Here is a 17,876-nt window from a genome sequence, read left to right on the forward strand (position 1 = left end):
TTCACATGAGTATGAGTTAAGAATATTTGAGATGTTGTAGATCTTTAGCCATTTTTGTCAGCTCTCCTGAATGTGTAACACATCTGGTCGCCACCTTCGAGTGGATTGACGGGTACATCTCAGGCTAAAGTTGACTGGCAGGCTAAAGGCCCAGCAATGTCTCTAATATTCTTCTCTCGAGGCGTCAGATGTTTCATTATGTTTGTATGATGATTTGAATTATTCACATCATCTCTCAAATATAATGGAAGGTTTAGAGAGCCTACGACAGAATCGCCATCATTATTCGCTAGCGAAGCCACTGACGCATCCGCTCCGCGCGCCACCCCAGGCGATGTGGCAATTGCGAGGTGACGGCCCATCATTGCCAGGGATGCGGTTTTCCACTGCGCGCTGGGCCGCGATCGGCGAAATGTGTCATGACTCAAAAAATACTAGGCACACATGTCACTGGATCAGAAGAATGGCGTCAAACCTGGCCACTCATGGAAGGGTTCGGCTAGGGTTAACGCCGGGGGTTACTATCGGTAATATAGGCTAGGGCGTATCGAGACTAAAGGGAGGAGGCTGCCCTCAGTACCCATGTGGCATTCCCCCGAGGGAGTCGGGCCCGGGGTAGAGCAGCAGCCGCCCCCTCCGTGCTTGGGGTTCGGGCTGCCCCGGTTATTATTGGTGATATAGGTCAGGGCGTATCGAGACTAAAGGGAGGAGGCTGCCCTCAGTACCCTTGTGGCATTCCCCCGAGGGAGTCGGGCCCGGGGTAGAGCAGCAGCCGCCCCCTCCGTGCTTGGGGTTCGGGCTGCCCCGACCCCCTCTGCATGGCCGCCACGTGTGCGGACTTAGGTGGGCGCCGCATTTAAGGCGGCCTGGGCAGGCGCGCCAAATGCGGCGTGCCACGCACCTGCTAAATGACGGATAGGACGGTGGTAGGGCTCCCACACCTTGACCGTGTGTTAGGCGGCTGTTGGTATTTCTCAACGACATTACTAGAAATGTAATTCCCAGCAATGGCGCAGAAATACTTCTGGTATATTATGGTTATAGAGTTCATCCGCAAGCGCACGGATATACCATTGTAGTATTTCACTCGAGAGCATTCCAAGGTTATCATATTTATTTTATCCCGTGAGAAGATCATGTAGAGAGAACTTAACTAATAATCTATATATTGCTTGTGATAATCATATTCTAAGTAGGGGTTAAGATAATCCAAGCGTAGAAAGATACACAAGCATTAACTACTCATTCTCATAATATATTATCTAAGCTAAGTGAAAAGAAAAGAGGAAGATAATCTATTCCAATACTTCTAATATACATAGTATACATACATTCTAGTTGTCACGCCCGGAATTTCTATCCAAAATTCCAAACGCTTACATGTGTGTGAACCCTCGTCCAGGAATCAGCCGAGGCACACAATAACAAATTGATAATAGAGTACAATTATTACTCTAATTAATAAGCGAATAAAATGTCATTACAGAGGTAGATAGTTCCTCTCAATCAATAAAATCTAAGCAGCGGAAAATAAAATTAAACGGCGCAGACGGCTCGACTCCACAGGCAGCTTGACCAAGGCTACACCTAATCCTCCACACCATCAGCATCACTGTAGATCTCTTCCTCTGATGAATGATTGCAAGGTGAGTATATGACATACTCAGCAAGCCACGCAGCAAATATGCAAGTGCACAGGATAACAAAGGATGGCATAGTAGGGTTTCATTTGCAAAAGCAGCATTTAGCAAACATTTGAGAATTATAAAACAGTTAAGTGATAATTAAACAATATTAATCCAACACTATACAACATACCCTGTTGCATAGGCCCAACCATTCTGAACAACCACCCCGGCTGCACAGTTCTATCTCCAAACCAGGAATGTACCATTCCAAACCAGGAGCTAATCAAATTATTACCAATTTAAGCATCTTTTACTATGGTGAGAAGGGTGAGACTAATCACGAAAGACATTGTTAGACCCGCCCATAACCGCGGGCACGGCTATTCGAATAGTTTTACTCTGATCAGAGGTGTACCACTGTACCCACAAGACACAACCCCACATCATGTCACCATGTGCCTCAATACCACCACGGTACCTCGGAAAGGAGTTGTGACAATACCCCTTATACAACACAATCCACTGCAGCGCACCTTCCTGGATCATAATCACCCCCTTATAAACAAGGCATGGACTCCCCAGCGACCCCCGTGGGCTTATCTCCGCCACTTCTCAGTCTGGTGCCCCGCAATGAACCATGCTATACAAAAGATAAAGCCGTTGCCCATGCTGGCTTGTGGTTGGCACGGTTAATGTTTCACAACCGAAACTCGTGAACCGGTCCTTAATTGTCATGAGCACGACCATCAAAACCATGTGCTCACAACCCACCATTACCAGGTTTTAGTTGGCACATTAATTAATTAACCAATCACGATTGACCATCGTGAACTATCATTAAGCCATCATGAAATAAAAGTGAATTATAGTTATCCCAATAGTGTGCTAATGTTTCTAAGCAGGGCTAAGCAATTATATCTAATATCTAGTTGAACCAATATAAATAAAGTTCAACCAGTCAAATTATTATAACCCAAGGTATCAAGGAATAAAGTAATCAAGAACAAAAGGGCTATAACAAAGAATAGGTTAATTCCACCCAATGACATTCGAAAATAAATGCAATAGTTGAATAGAAATAATAGCTTTAAATAGGATCAACATGCTCAAAGGGTTGTTTGGGATCTGTGTGACTTGCCTTGCTGGCCTTGGAACTCTTCAAACTCTTCTCCGGCGAAAACGGACTCTCCGGAAACGACGGAATCTAAGCAGAAAAGAGCAAAATCACCAAAACAGCACATAAACAAGTATGAACAGTACATGTGGATATTTTTAATGTGTAGATCTCAATTTTAGAAAAATTTAGAGACTTGAACCAACTAAATCGGAGCTAAGATGAATTAGTTATGAATTTTTGAAGATTAAATCGGATTAAAACACTTAAATCGGTTAAAATTGAATTATGACGCAATAATGAATTATTTTTGAAAAGGAAAAGAAGGTTTATTGCGTCAGCGGGCTAGGGTTTTGGTGGACCGGGTGCACGGCGACGGTTCACGCGAACGGACGGCCGAGATCGATCCAATCCAAAACGGACGGCCGAGATCGAACGGTCCACGACCGGCTCACGGCGGACGACCCCGATGACGTCAGCGGTGACGTCACCGACAGCGGCGGCGGCTCGGCGGAGCGGACGGCTCGGGCGGCGCACGCTCGCCGGCGAACGGCGGCGCTAGGACGCAAACGGAGGGCACCAAGACGTAGAGGACGACGCGGCGAACTCACCGGTGACCAAAACGGCGGCGGAAGATCAACGGATGGCGACGGCGACGAGGAGGAAACGGCGAAAACCTTCGGGTTGACGACGGCGACGAGGCTCCGGCGATCTCCGGCGACGGCGAAGGGGCGGACGAGGACGGCGACGACTTGGCGACCACGACGACGGTCTTCCCGAGCGACGGCGACGGCTGAAACGACGGCGGCGCACGGCTGGAGCGGCGGCGGCGACGGCGAAGCTAGGGCACACGGCGCTAGAGCTCTTCCGACGACGAGAGGCGAAGGCAAGGGTGGCGGCGGGTAGAGGAGACACCGGGGGTCCTTTTAAAGGGGCTCGGAGGCGGCGGCAAAGGCCCACGGCGGCCGGCGACGAGGAAGGAAAGTTTGGGAAGAACGAATCCGAGACGAACTCGAATCCAACTCTTTCCAAAACGATTTAGCCAAAGATTCTAAAGGAGAAAAGGTAGAGAAGATCCCGGAGATTGTTTCCCCTCAAACAATTCGGCCGGAGAAGGAAAGGAGCGGCCGGATTTGGAAGGAAACGGCGACGGCGCGAAACTAGGGTTTCGGCGGCGGCGGCCGGAGGTAGACGATGGCCCTGACAGGTGGGCCCCACCTGTCAGCGGGCGGACGCGCGCGCGCGCTCGGCGGACTGGGCCGGCTGGGCCGAGGAGAGAGAGAAGAGAGATTTTGGGCCGACTTTCGGCCCAAAGCCAAAAGAGACTTTTTAAAACCTTTTTCAATTTAAATTATTTCTTAAATGCAATTCCATTTATTAAAAATACTTTCTTAGCTCAAATAAATCCCAGAAAAATCTAGGAATTATAGAATTAAGCAAAGTATTTAATGAAATTTTATCTAGCCCCATTTTATATTGGAATTTATTAATTAAAATTAGATCTTCTCTTCTAGGCTTTTAAAATTAATTCTAAAAATTCCATTTAAACAACAATTTATATATTTTGAATTTTCAGGGTGTGACAAACCTACCCCCCTTAAACAGAATCTTGTCCTCGAGATTCGGAAGAACTGGCGAACAGATGCGGATGAGCTGACTTCAATTCATCTTCTCGTTCCCAAGTTGATTCTTCTTCCGAGTGATTACTCCACTGGACTTTGCAAAAACGGATAACTCGATTCCTGGTTCTTCTCTCATTTGTTTCCAAGATACGGATTGGTTTTTCAACATAGGTCAGATCCTCTTGGACCTCTATCTGTTCAAGATTAGCTTCTTCGGTAGGTACCCTTAAACACTTTTTCAATTGCGACACATGGAACACATTATGGACTCCTGCCAAAGATTGAGGTAACTCCAACTGATAAGCGACCTCTCCTCTTCTACTGACAATCTTATAAGGTCCCACAAAACGCGGTGCCAATTTTCCTTTGGTGTGAAAACGATGAACCCCTCGAAGAGGCGTGACACGAAGATACACATAATCTCCTTCTTCAAAACTCAAATCTCTACGGCGATTGTCGACATAACTCTTATGACGCGACTGGGCTACACGCAATCTTTCTTGAATGATCTTTACCTTTTCTTCTGCTTCCCTTAGGATATCCGTCCCGAAAACCTGACGTTCTCCCGTTTGATCCCACAAAAGCGGAGTGCAACACTTCTGACCATACAGTGCTTCGTAAGGAGCCATCTGAAGACTAGCTTGATAACTGTTGTTGTACGAAAATTCTGCATAGGGTAGATTCTTATCCCAACTTCCACCGAAATCTAAAGCACAAGCTCTCAACATGTCTTCCAAAATCTGATTCACCCTTTCAGTTTGTCCATCTGTTTGCGGATGATAAGCAGTACTAAAGTTCAGCTTAGAACCCATCTCTTCCTGAAGTTTCTTCCAAAAATTTGAAGTAAACTGACTGCCTCGATCAGACACTATTTTTTTAGGGACGCCATGCAAACACACAATTCTTGCCATATACAATTCCGCTAAGTGACTTCCGGAATAAGTTGTCTTTACCGGAATGAAATGAGCCACTTTGGTAAGTCTGTCGACTATCACCCAAATAGAGTCATGGCCTGATGACGTTCTGGGTAAACCAGTAATAAAATCCATACCAATTTCTTCCCATTTCCATTCAGGAATCTTCAAAGGCTGCAACAAACCGGCGGGTTTCTGATGTTCTGCCTTGACTCGCTGACAAACATCACATACTGCTACGTATTCTGCGATTTCACGCTTCATACTTGCCCACCAAAATCTTTCCTTGAGATCCTGGTACATCTTGGTACTACCAGGGTGAATGGAGTATAAGGTATCATGAGCTTCTTTCAGAATTGCATCCTTTAAATCTTTGTTGTCAGGGACACAAATTCTTTCACCCAACCATACAGTTCCTTGCTCATCCTCCAAGAAACCGATAGCTTTTCCTCTTCTCATATTCTTCTTGATCTCTTGAATATCAGGATCATTAATTTGGGCTTCTCTAACTTGATCAATTAGAGTGGGCTTCGCTTCTAAGGCTGCAACGAAACCTCTACTGACAATTCCCAAATTTAATCTTTCAAATTCCTTGCATAATTCCAACGGCAACTGTCGTCCTTCTGTAGCATTGCAATAACCTTTCCTGCTAAGAGCATCTGCTACAACATTAGCCTTTCCCGGGTGATAATGAATTCCCATGTCATAATCCTTAATTAATTCCAACCATCTCCTTTGTCTCATGTTCAGATCCGGCTGAGTAAAGATATACTTCAAACTCTTGTGATCGGTATACACCTCTGTACGAGTACCGAAAAGATAATGACGCCAAATCTTCAACGCATGAACTACTGCAGCTAACTCAAGATCATGAGTAGGGTAGTTCTTCTCATGCGGACGTAACTGACGAGATGCATAGGCAACCACCTTCCCATCTTGCATCAAAACACAACCTAACCCAAGTTTGGATGCATCGCAATACACTTGGAAACCCTTCTTTGGATCAGGCAAAATCAAAATAGGAGCTGTTATCAAGCGATTCTTCAACTCTTGAAAACTCTGTTCACATTCTTCCGACCACTTGTACTTCACATCTTTCTGAAGCAATCGTGTCATGGGCTTAGCAATCTTGGAAAAATTCTCTATAAACCTTCGATAATAACCTGCGAGGCCTAGAAAACTGCGAATCTCTGAAACTGTCTTCGGTTGTTTCCAGTTGGTTACGGATTCCACATTACTAGGATCAACGGCAACTCCTCCGGCTGAGATGACGTGACCAAGGAACTTCACTTCAGACAACCAAAATTCACACTTGCTAAACTTAGCATACAGTTGATGTTCTCGTAGCTTCTCTAGTGCAAGGCGAAGATGTTCTTCATGCTCTTCTTTGGTTCGAGAGTAGATAAGAATATCATCTATAAAGACCACCACGAACTTGTCTAGGTATTCCATAAACACCTTATTCATCAAGTTCATGAAGAAAGCAGGGGCATTGGTAAGTCCAAAAGACATAACCGTACATTCGAACAACCCATACCTAGTGGTAAAAGCTGTCTTAGGTATATCTTCCTCTTTGATTCTCAACTGGTGATACCCTGATCGAAGATCTATCTTGGAGAAAACGGTGGCACCTTTAAGCTGATCAAACAAATCATCAATTCTGGGTAGCGGATACTTATTCTTGATAGTCACATCATTTAATGCATGATAGTCCACACACATTCTCTGGGTATGGTCTTTCTTTTCCACAAAAATAACCGGAGCTCCCCATGGAGATGAACTCGGTCTGATGTATCCTTTCTGAAGCAAATCATCTACTTGCCTCTTGACTTCTGCCAACTCATTGGCTGCCATTCTATAAGGTCTCTTATGGATCGGAGTTGTTCCTGGTACCAAATCTATTCTGAACTCTATATCCCTTTTAGGCGGCATACCAGGTAAATCATCTGGGAACACATCGGGATACTCCCGGACTATAGGAATCTCTTCCAAAGTTATCTGGTTCAGTCTTGACCTTAAAGACTCAGAAGACAATGCATGAACAGTTACAACTCGACCATCATTGCTGGTGAGAGTTACTTTTCTGTTGGCACAGTCTATCACACCTTTATGTCTGGCTAACCAGTCCATCCCTAGGATGACATCAAGGTCTTTGGATTCTAACAAGATAAGATTGGCCAGAAATGGTACTCCTTTAATTTCTATTCTGACCGAGGGGCTACGTTGCAAAGAGAGTGCTTAATTACTTGGGGTACTAACCATCAAAGGACGTCTAAGATCTTCTACTTCCATCCCATGATTTCCCGCAAAACTCATAGATAAGAATGAATGTGTAGCACCAGAATCGAAAAGTACTGTTGCAGGAACTGAGTTAACAGGGAACGTACCCAAAATCACATCTGGAGCATCTTGAGCTTCTGCAGCAGCGACATGATTAACACGGGCCTTTGATGCTGGTACGGTAGAGTTGCTCTGGGTAGGGACAACCTTCATGCGTCGGGGCTTCGGACACTTGTCAGCATAATGTCCTGGGTCTCCACAGTTGAAACACACCACGGGCTTGCTGCCTTGCTCCCTCTTGGCAGGTTGTTGCTGTGTTGGAGCTGCAACAGGGCGTAGAGCTTGATTGCGGATGTTGTTGCCAACATTGTTGTTGAAGAACTGACGCTGCGGACGAACAACAGACGAAGAACCTCCCTGTGGCATTGTCACGTCCTGATAAATTCATCCCGAAATAAAAATCATCTTCTAAAAGGAATAATAGAATTAATTAAAATTCGAAAAGAAATTGGCAAACCCTAAAATACGTACAAGAAAAATTCAAATGTGGCCCGGAGAATTTTTGTTAAATTCTCCTTGGCCTAAAAGGAGCCCTCAAATTTTAGTGGAATTTTCAGAGCACAAATAATAATTATTAAGAAATAAACAAAGTTGAAAAGGTTTTATAAAAAGAAAACCCTAAAAGAAGTTCTTTTTCCCCCCCCCCTTCCTCTCTTGGGCCGGCTCGGCCCACTTCTCTCCCTCTCTCTCTCTCCTCCCCTCCGGCCCATCGGCCTCCCCCGCGCGCGCGCGCCGCTGACAGGCGGGCCCGCCCGCCACTCTCGCTGACGGGTGGGACCCACCTGTCATCTCCCTCCCCGCGCCGCGCCCGCCGCCGCCCGTGCCCTAGCGCCGCCGCCGCCGCCGAATCCGCCGCATCCCGCCTTCCCCGCGCGCCATAAAGAGGGGCGAATTACTCCCCGCGTTTCCCTCTCCCGATTCCCCCTCTTTTCCCTCTCTCTCTCCCTCGGATTCGTCCGATTTGAATCCCGCAATCATCGCCGGCGTCTTCAATGGCGGCCGAGATCTCCGCGCGCGATTCCTTCCTCCCCGGCCGCCTTCTCTCCCTTCCGACGCTATAAAATCGTCCCTCGTGCTTCGCTCTTCCGTTTCCGCCGCTCGCCGCTCGCTCTCGCCGTCGGTTTCGTGCCCGCGCCGTGCTCCTCTCTCTCCGCCGTCGCCGCCGAGCTCCGTTTCGCCGCCGTCGTCGCTCCGGTCCTCCTCCCGACTCGGCGCCACCTCCATCGGCTTCGCCGAGTGGTTGCCGACCCCGTCCGCCGCTCCGCTTCGCCCGCCGACCGCCGGAGCACCGTCGTCATCGTCATCCCGAACCGCGCCGCCGCTTTCCTCCGCTCCGGCCGCCGTTCTCGTCGTCGTCGTTGTCCCGGGGTGAGCCGAAGACCGCCGTTCGCTTTCCCCCTTCTCTCCGCTCTCTCGGGCGCCGCTCCACCGCGCCGATGGTCGCCGGCGGTGACCATCGGGGCGCGGGCGCGCCCTCGCGGCTGCCAGGTGGGCCCGGCCGTCAGCCGCCCGCGCCCGCGGGTGCGGCTGACGCGCGGGACCCACGGCGCCGACCGCCGCCAGCCGCGTGCGCCCGGTCCACCGTGGACCGAGCGGCTGACGCGTGGGCCCCCACCCCCGTGGACCCGGTCCGCGCGTCCCCTCCCTCGGCTGACGCAATAAATGGGATTTTTAATTAAAATTTAAATGAAGAAATTCGCAAATATCCATTTAAAGAGCATATAAACTTCAAAGGGCCATATCTTGGCCATTTGAACTCGGAATTGGACCGTTCAAGTCTCTAATTTTTCCTTAAGAAGTCAAGAACCCATTTTTGTGCTTTGTTCCTGCTTGTTATTTGGAGTTTATTAGTGTGTAAGCCTTTTCTTTTCCGTTGGTCGTGTAGACGCTGCAGCTTCGGAAGATCCGCTTTTCGTGGAAGTCGAAGCCGGCGTTTGGGAAAGCGAGCAAGGCAAGTCACATCATCCTTGAGCATATTGAATCCCAGTTTATAAAATTATTTTGATTTAAATTAATGCATTATCGCTTTATTTAAATTCCCGCGTTATCACTGTTTTATTTAGCCATGCCTATTTACCCTTGTTATGACCTTATTATTATTGCTATTGTTATTATTTCCTTGTTCACCCTAGAGTAAACAAAACCCCAACTAGTGGACACTCTACTCATGGCACCACTAGTTTAATTTTAGGTAGATGCTTCGCAATTTAATTAGGCAACATTAGGTGGTTTTATAACTTTAGACTTTGGGAATTCTCATATCATTTGGACACTATGGAATGGTTGGCTTATGTTGGAATTGGACACACACCTCCCCCTCTTTTCAAAACCCCCAAAATGGTTTAGGCTGGGCTCGAGGTGCGTGGTTGGGTTTTGTTAGTCGTACCTCGGGTACTATAAGGATTAAGCTTGGGCCTCTGTTGCAAAGCACTACCGTACTTCCACATGTCTAATGGGTAAGGCTTAGTTTGTGGCTCAGTCTAGTCATAAACAAAAGTACACGGATTGGAGATGGATGAAGTCGGGTGTCGATGGACATTCTCCAGGGCAAATGAAGGCTACACGAGCTGCGGCCCGGTAGTCGAGATGTCATATGGCAGAGGGTTGGTGCCCTGCTGCTAGGGGCTCAGTTCCGCCTGCCTGTCCCGGGTATCCCGGCCGTAGGTGGGATTGGGTCGGTACTCTTGTCTAAGGCTAGGATGGGTTGGAAACTATGTCACGTCTTCCGTCCGTATACCGTGGTGGTATGTGGCGCGTGGTTACACGTGAGGAAGATGTGTCTTGTGGGTAAAGATGTACACCTCTGATCAGAGTAAATCTATTCGAATAGCCGAGCCCTCGGATATGGGCAAGCCGAGCAATGTACCCAAGTCAGTGTTCTAATTCTTAAAATTTGCTCAACAACTAAAATGTGGAATGGTTGGCCTGGGTTGGCTTGGGACGAGCTGGGACCCAGGGTCGGGTTGCCAGTTCGGTCTGAACCATCGTAGGCCTTGGGTTAAGGCAGGTTCGTGAGGGTTCACGGCCTTGTTTAATAATACTGTGTAGCTCTAGGATCGTCTTTATAAAATGGCTTTGGGCAACTAAGTGACTTTTAAAGGCTGTTACTGCAAAACTTAACCCCTATATTATTATCCCCTTGTACTCCTTTGCATTAATTGTGCATCTCCGGTGTGGCTTGCTGAGTACTGTGGTTGTACTCATTCTTGCTCTATCTTTCTCCCCCCTTCAGTAAGAGAAGCTTTGGAGAAGATGTCTTAGGTGGAGTCCTGGCTTATACCCCAGTTGAGCGCCTGTGAAGATGGAGCCGTAGGCCCGCTAGTCCGCTGCTGTTTATTTTTGATTGTCAGGCCTGAAGCGCCTTTGTAATAATGTAAATATTATCGATGTAATAAAGATGTGTCTTCTATATCATGTTTGTGTGGTGTACCCCGGCCTTTCCTGGGACGGGGATTAATACACTAGCGTTCGGGAAAAGGCAATTTTCCCGGTCGCGACAAGCTGGTATCAGAGCCATCTCGACTGTAGGATAAGCCAAATGGATAAAACCTAAGGACATATTTTATAAATAAAATTATTTGCGAAAGTTCCTCTTTTTCTCCTTCCCCTAATGCTATTTGCAAAAGGTTTACTCTTTTCTTCCTTCTTCAAATTTCAATTAGTACTAGATGGTCAGCTTTGCGAAGAAGAAGATGTCGTCAGTTGTTTGCCGAAGCTCCGGAAGACTGCAGGATCCGCTTGAGAAGTGCAGGAAGCAGTGAAGCCAGCTGTGAAGGAGTGAAGATCTTGGGAACCCGTCGCAGAACCTAAGCCACCCTATAGGGTAGTGTTGTTAGTCGTGTGTTCCTTGCTTGTGTGTGTAGCGCGTGGTTTGCATCAGTGGGTTGTGATGTAACCATGCTAGGTTGTTTGCTTAATCAACCTGCAGAATAAGCAAAACAAACAACACATCAACAAAAAGAGTTAGTTCCTGTAAGGTCTTGTCCCTAGTTCTGGTCTATTCTTTCCTTGTATGCTTTCCCTCTCAACCTCTACCTTGTGACAGATGGATAATACTGGTAACAAAGGCTATGGGAATGATGGATCCGATGACTCAAGAACCCAAGCCAATGGGAATGAGAGAAGCATCAACGAAACCTCACCAGAGCTAATCCAAGTTGTGGTTAACCAAACCAACATGTTGGCAACAGCCTTTCAACTATTACAGAATTGGAACAACCCAGCAGGGGCAACCAACGTTCAAGTGCCTACAGTCCAGCAACAGTGCAAGTTATCAGAATTTCTCAAAACTGAGCCTCCAACCTTTGCCATTGCCGTCGATCCTATGGAAGCCAGTGATTGGTTGCGCACAATCGAGAAGAAGCTAGGGTTGATTCAGTGCACCGACCAGGAGCGGGTTGGCTTCGCAACTCATCAGCTGGTTGGACCGGCTTCAGAGTGGTGGGATAGCTACGAGGCATCACGGCCAGAAGGACATACCATCACCTGGAACGAGTTTTCCTCTGTATTCAGGAGATCACATGTTCCCGCGGGAATGATCACACTAAGAAAACGAGAGTTTCGCTACCTGAAGCAAGGGGATTTGACCGTCACAGAGTACCTGCACGAGTTCTATCGTTTGGCTCACTATGCACCAGAAGATGTGGAAACGGATGAAGACAAACAAGAGAAGTTTCTCCAGGGGTTAAAAGATGAACTTGCAGTGCAACTACTCCTAGAGGATTATGAAGATTTTGAGAAACTTGTGGACAAAGCCATGCAACTCGAAAGTGAGCATAATCGAATGACGAACTGCAAGAGAAGGATTGTCAACATCCCAGTAATTCCATGTGGTAACCAAAGGCAGCGCACTGAGCCACTTCAGATCACCGGGTCTTCTGTTGTGCATCAAGAGTTCCTGCTCCAAGAAGACGGACGCGATGCAGACAACAACACTAGCAATACTAATGATGATGATACCACCAACAACCATGGTTCTTGCCCCATTAGTGACCACTCGAATAAAGCGTGCAATGTCAGTAGCATTCACCAAGATGTCAATGATAGTATCAATGTTGGAACCCAGAATGACAACCTTAGCAATTTTGACACTGAGAAAGACTCCAATGGTGATAGCAACTATGGTACCACTGATGCCAATGTTAGCAAGGATTTCCAACCACCGATTCCAACTCCAAGTCAGAATGATCGTCCTCAGACGGATAGCTCAGCAAAGAAGACGTTGATTTGCTACAATTGCAAAGAACCAGGGCATTACTCGAGGGACTGCCTGCAACCAAGGCAAAATCGACCTCCACATTACCGCCAATTTACAAGAATCAGACATCCCAATCGTATTGTGGTCACTGGAGCAAACACCGTACCCGTGAGGCCTTGTGTTAATCAGAATCCATAGCAGAAACAATGTACCGATGTTAAGCACCTTCCCTTTTTGTTTAAAGCAGTGCCTTGTATTCATGTAATAAGGAGAGAAATGTGTAATACAGACAAGTTCTATGGGGGTTCTTTTGGAAGATGCTGATATGGGATTATGTGTATAATTGGTTACTGTCAAAGGAGACCTAGGGTCTCATTTCAGAGGAACTATGTTCTAACCTCGAGTTAATACCCAACCTGATGATGGAAAAGAAAATCAAGTGATCAACCAAAGAGACATTTGTTTGGACTAAGAGTTTCAGATGTGTCTTTTTCGGATCAAAGGCAAAGACAGTCAGTATAGTTTTTGACGAACCCCATCAAGGTTTCACTGAAAGGCAGCAAGCCAAAGGACCTCATCGTCCCCAGAAGCGTCCGCAATCCACATTAAAGAATACCCCCTGTTAGAGATAAGCCGAAAGAAGATTGATAAAAGAGATTGGCAAAGATGTTCTCTAGCATCAAAGAAGTAGGCCGAAAGGTGATTGATAAACAGAAACATGCTCTGCATCGCTCAAGGAAGACCCCTAATTGTAATTGCCCCACAACAGTCACCTTGTCATTAAGTAAGCAAGATGACCTAGGTAAAAGTGTTTCTATGAAGGCAAGGAGTGAAATCTTCAACTCGGTATCAGACGCTACACGGAGTGAAAAGTGCAAGCCCCGGTTACCAGGCGACGCCATGTCTTGGGAGATGATCCAATGGGAAAGAACACATCAAGGCTGAAGGTGCACAGGAATACGTTGAATGCTAAATGATGACAACATGAAGAGAATAGCGGAAAGTAAACTGAACATAAAGAAAGTGAATCTGAGTTGCTTGTTCGTGGGAGCTATTCCCAGTTATGAACCAAGTGATATGATCGAAGATAGTCTACAGAGGTCAGAGTAAAATCACATCTAACAACGAAGCTTCAAATTTGGCCGGATAACGATCAGACAATAAGAAGTCCAGCAGTAAAACTATTTGGGAAGACGTCAAAGTATATCAAGTGGGATAAGTTGGTTCCCTTGGGAAGCATAATTCAAAGGCAAAGTTATCGACCCTTGCATCAAATAGCAGAAGTAGCTATCACCCGGAGACCAGGAAAGCTAATATGAGGCAGTTGGTGGCGAGTTAGAAGCAAATGACAAGCATGGTATCTTAGTAATGACGAGCTGATCTCGACGCATGACATGAAGTGGGTAACTTGTATGAGGTTGACTCCAAAGATATGAACTATGCAAAGTTCTGGAACTGAATCCCCATCTTCAAGTGCCGCAACCCAGTCGAAGTCAGCTAAAGGTTCAACCAGGGATAAGTCAGGTGAAGAGAAGATTCCATCTGCAATAGGAGATCGAGCCAAGCAGTCCAGAGTGGAGAAGTTTTGCTAGGCAAGTTTGTTATAAAAGACGCGACGGAAGAAGTCAGACAAGAAGAGAAGACCGCCCAACCCATCCTCGAATCTCGGGGACGAGATTCCTGTAAGGGGGGTGGATTTGTCACGTCCTGATAAATTCATCCCGAAATAAAAATCATCTTCTAAAAGGAATAATAGAATTAATTAAAATTCGAAAAGAAATTGGCAAACCCTAAAATACGTACAAGAAAAATTCAAATGTGGCCCGGAGAATTTTTGTTAAATTCTCCTTGGCCTAAAAGGAGCCCTCAAATTTTAGTGGAATTTTCAGAGCACAAATAATAATTATTAAGAAATAAACAAAGTTGAAAAGGTTTTATAAAAAGAAAACCCTAAAAGAAGTTCTTTTTTCCCCCCCCTTCCTCTCTTGGGCCGGCTCGGCCCACTTCTCTCCCTCTCTCTCTCTCCTCCCCTCCGGCCCATCGGCCTCCCCCGCGCGCGCGCGCCGCTGACAGGCGGGCCCGCCCGCCACTCTCGCTGACGGGTGGGACCCACCTGTCATCTCCCTCCCCGCGCCGCGCCCGCCGCCGCCCGTGCCCTAGCGCCGCCGCCGCCGCCGAATCCGCCGCTTCCCGCCTTCCCCGCGCGCCATAAAGAGGGGCGAATTACTCCCCGCGTTTCCCTCTCCCGATTCCCCCTCTTTTCCCTCTCTCTCTCCCTCGGATTCGTCCGATTTGAATCCCGCAATCATCGCCGGCGTCTTCAATGGCGGCCGAGATCTCCGCGCGCGATTCCTTCCTCCCCGGCCGCCTTCTCTCCCTTCCGACGCTATAAAATCGTCCCTCGTGCTTCGCTCTTCCGTTTCCGCCGCTCGCCGCTCGCTCTCGCCGTCGGTTTCGTGCCCGCGCCGTGCTCCTCTCTCTCCGCCGTCGCCGCCGAGCTCCGTTTCGCCGCCGTCGTCGCTCCGGTCCTCCTCCCGACTCGGCGCCACCTCCATCGGCTTCGCCGAGTGGTTGCCGACCCCGTCCGCCGCTCCGCTTCGCCCGCCGACCGCCAGAGCACCGTCGTCATCGTCATCCCGAACCGCGCCGCCGCTTTCCTCCGCTCCGGCCGCCGTTCTCGTCGTCGTCGTTGTCCCGGGGTGAGCCGAAGACCGCCGTTCGCTTTCCCCCTTCTCTCCGCTCTCTCGGGCGCCGCTCCACCGCGCCGATGGTCGCCGGCGGTGACCATCGGGGCGCGGGCGCGCCGCTCCCGTCGGCCGTGCCGGCGAGGCCGCCTTCGGGCGCGCCCTCGCGGCTGCCAGGTGGGCCCGGCCGTCAGCCGCCCGCGCCCGCGGGTGCGGCTGACGCGCGGGACCCACGGCGCCGACCGCCGCCAGCCGCGTGCGCCCGGTCCACCGTGGACCGAGCGGCTGACGCGTGGGCCCCCACCCCCGTGGACCCGGTCCGCGCGTCCCCTCCCTCGGCTGACGCAATAAATGGGATTTTTAATTAAAATTTAAATGAAGAAATTCGCAAATATCCATTTAAAGAGCATATAAACTTCAAAGGGCCATATCTTGGCCATTTGAACTCGGAATTGGACCGTTCAAGTCTCTAATTTTTCCTTAAGAAGTCAAGAACCCATTTTTGTGCTTTGTTCCTGCTTGTTATTTGGAGTTTATTAGTGTGTAAGCCTTTTCTTTTCCGTTGGTCGTGTAGACGCTGCAGCTTCGGAAGATCCGCTTTTCGTGGAAGTCGAAGCCGGCGTTTGGGAAAGCGAGCAAGGCAAGTCACATCATCCTTGAGCATATTGAATCCCAGTTTATAAAATTATTTTGATTTAAATTAATGCATTATCGCTTTATTTAAATTCCCGCGTTATCACTGTTTTATTTAGCCATGCCTATTTACCCTTGTTATGACCTTATTATTATTGCTATTGTTATTATTTCCTTGTTCACCCTAGAGTAAACAAAACCCCAACTAGTGGACACTCTACTCATGGCACCACTAGTTTAATTTTAGGTAGATGCTTCGCAATTTAATTAGGCAACATTAGGTGGTTTTATAACTTTAGACTTTGGGAATTCTCATATCATTTGGACACTATGGAATGGTTGGCTTATGTTGGAATTGGACACACACCTCCCCCTCTTTTCAAAACCCCCAAAATGGTTTAGGCTGGGCTCGAGGTGCGTGGTTGGGTTTTGTTAGTCGTACCTCGGGTACTATAAGGATTAAGCTTGGGCCTCTGTTGCAAAGCACTACCGTACTTCCACATGTCTAATGGGTAAGGCTTAGTTTGTGGCTCAGTCTAGTCATAAACAAAAGTACACGGATTGGAGATGGATGAAGTCGGGTGTCGATGGACATTCTCCAGGGCAAATGAAGGCTACACGAGCTGCGGCCCGGTAGTCGAGATGTCATATGGCAGAGGGTTGGTGCCCTGCTGCTAGGGGCTCAGTTCCGCCTGCCTGTCCCGGGTATCCCGGCCGTAGGTGGGATTGGGTCGGTACTCTTGTCTAAGGCTAGGATGGGTTGGAAACTATGTCACGTCTTCCGTCCGTATACCGTGGTGGTATGTGGCGCGTGGTTACACGTGAGGAAGATGTGTCTTGTGGGTAAAGATGTACACCTCTGATCAGAGTAAATCTATTCGAATAGCCGAGCCCTCGGATATGGGCAAGCCGAGCAATGTACCCAAGTCAGTGTTCTAATTCTTAAAATTTGCTCAACAACTAAAATGTGGAATGGTTGGCCTGGGTTGGCTTGGGACGAGCTGGGACCCAGGGTCGGGTTGCCAGTTCGGTCTGAACCATCGTAGGCCTTGGGTTAAGGCAGGTTCGTGAGGGTTCACGGCCTTGTTTAATAATACTGTGTAGCTCTAGGATCGTCTTTATAAAATGGCTTTGGGCAACTAAGTGACTTTTAAAGGCTGTTACTGCAAAACTTAACCCCTATATTATTATCCCCTTGTACTCCTTTGCATTAATTGTGCATCTCCGGTGTGGCTTGCTGAGTACTGTGGTTGTACTCATTCTTGCTCTATCTTTCTCCCCCCTTCAGTAAGAGAAGCTTTGGAGAAGATGTCTTAGGTGGAGTCCTGGCTTATACCCCAGTTGAGCGCCTGTGAAGATGGAGCCGTAGGCCCGCTAGTCCGCTGCTGTTTATTTTTGATTGTCAGGCCTGAAGCGCCTTTGTAATAATGTAAATATTATCGATGTAATAAAGATGTGTCTTCTATATCATGTTTGTGTGGTGTACCCCGGCCTTTCCTGGGACGGGGATTAATACACTAGCGTTCGGGAAAAGGCAATTTTCCCGGTCGCGACAGGCATAGGCTGGGGTCCTAAAGTAAGACGCGGCTTCTGATTACTCCCCTGTTGTGCTTTGAAGTGAGCAATCCGGCGTTTCTTCTGCTCCATGCGATTGTATTTGTCCTCCTGACGAATAGCCTTATCCACTAACTTCTGGAAATCATGATAATCTCCAGTCATGAGTGGGTAAGAAAGTTCATCATTA

Source organism: Oryza sativa, chromosome 4, assembly GCF_034140825.1.
Source record: "Oryza sativa Japonica Group chromosome 4, ASM3414082v1".
Lineage (NCBI taxonomy): Eukaryota > Viridiplantae > Streptophyta > Magnoliopsida > Poales > Poaceae > Oryza > Oryza sativa.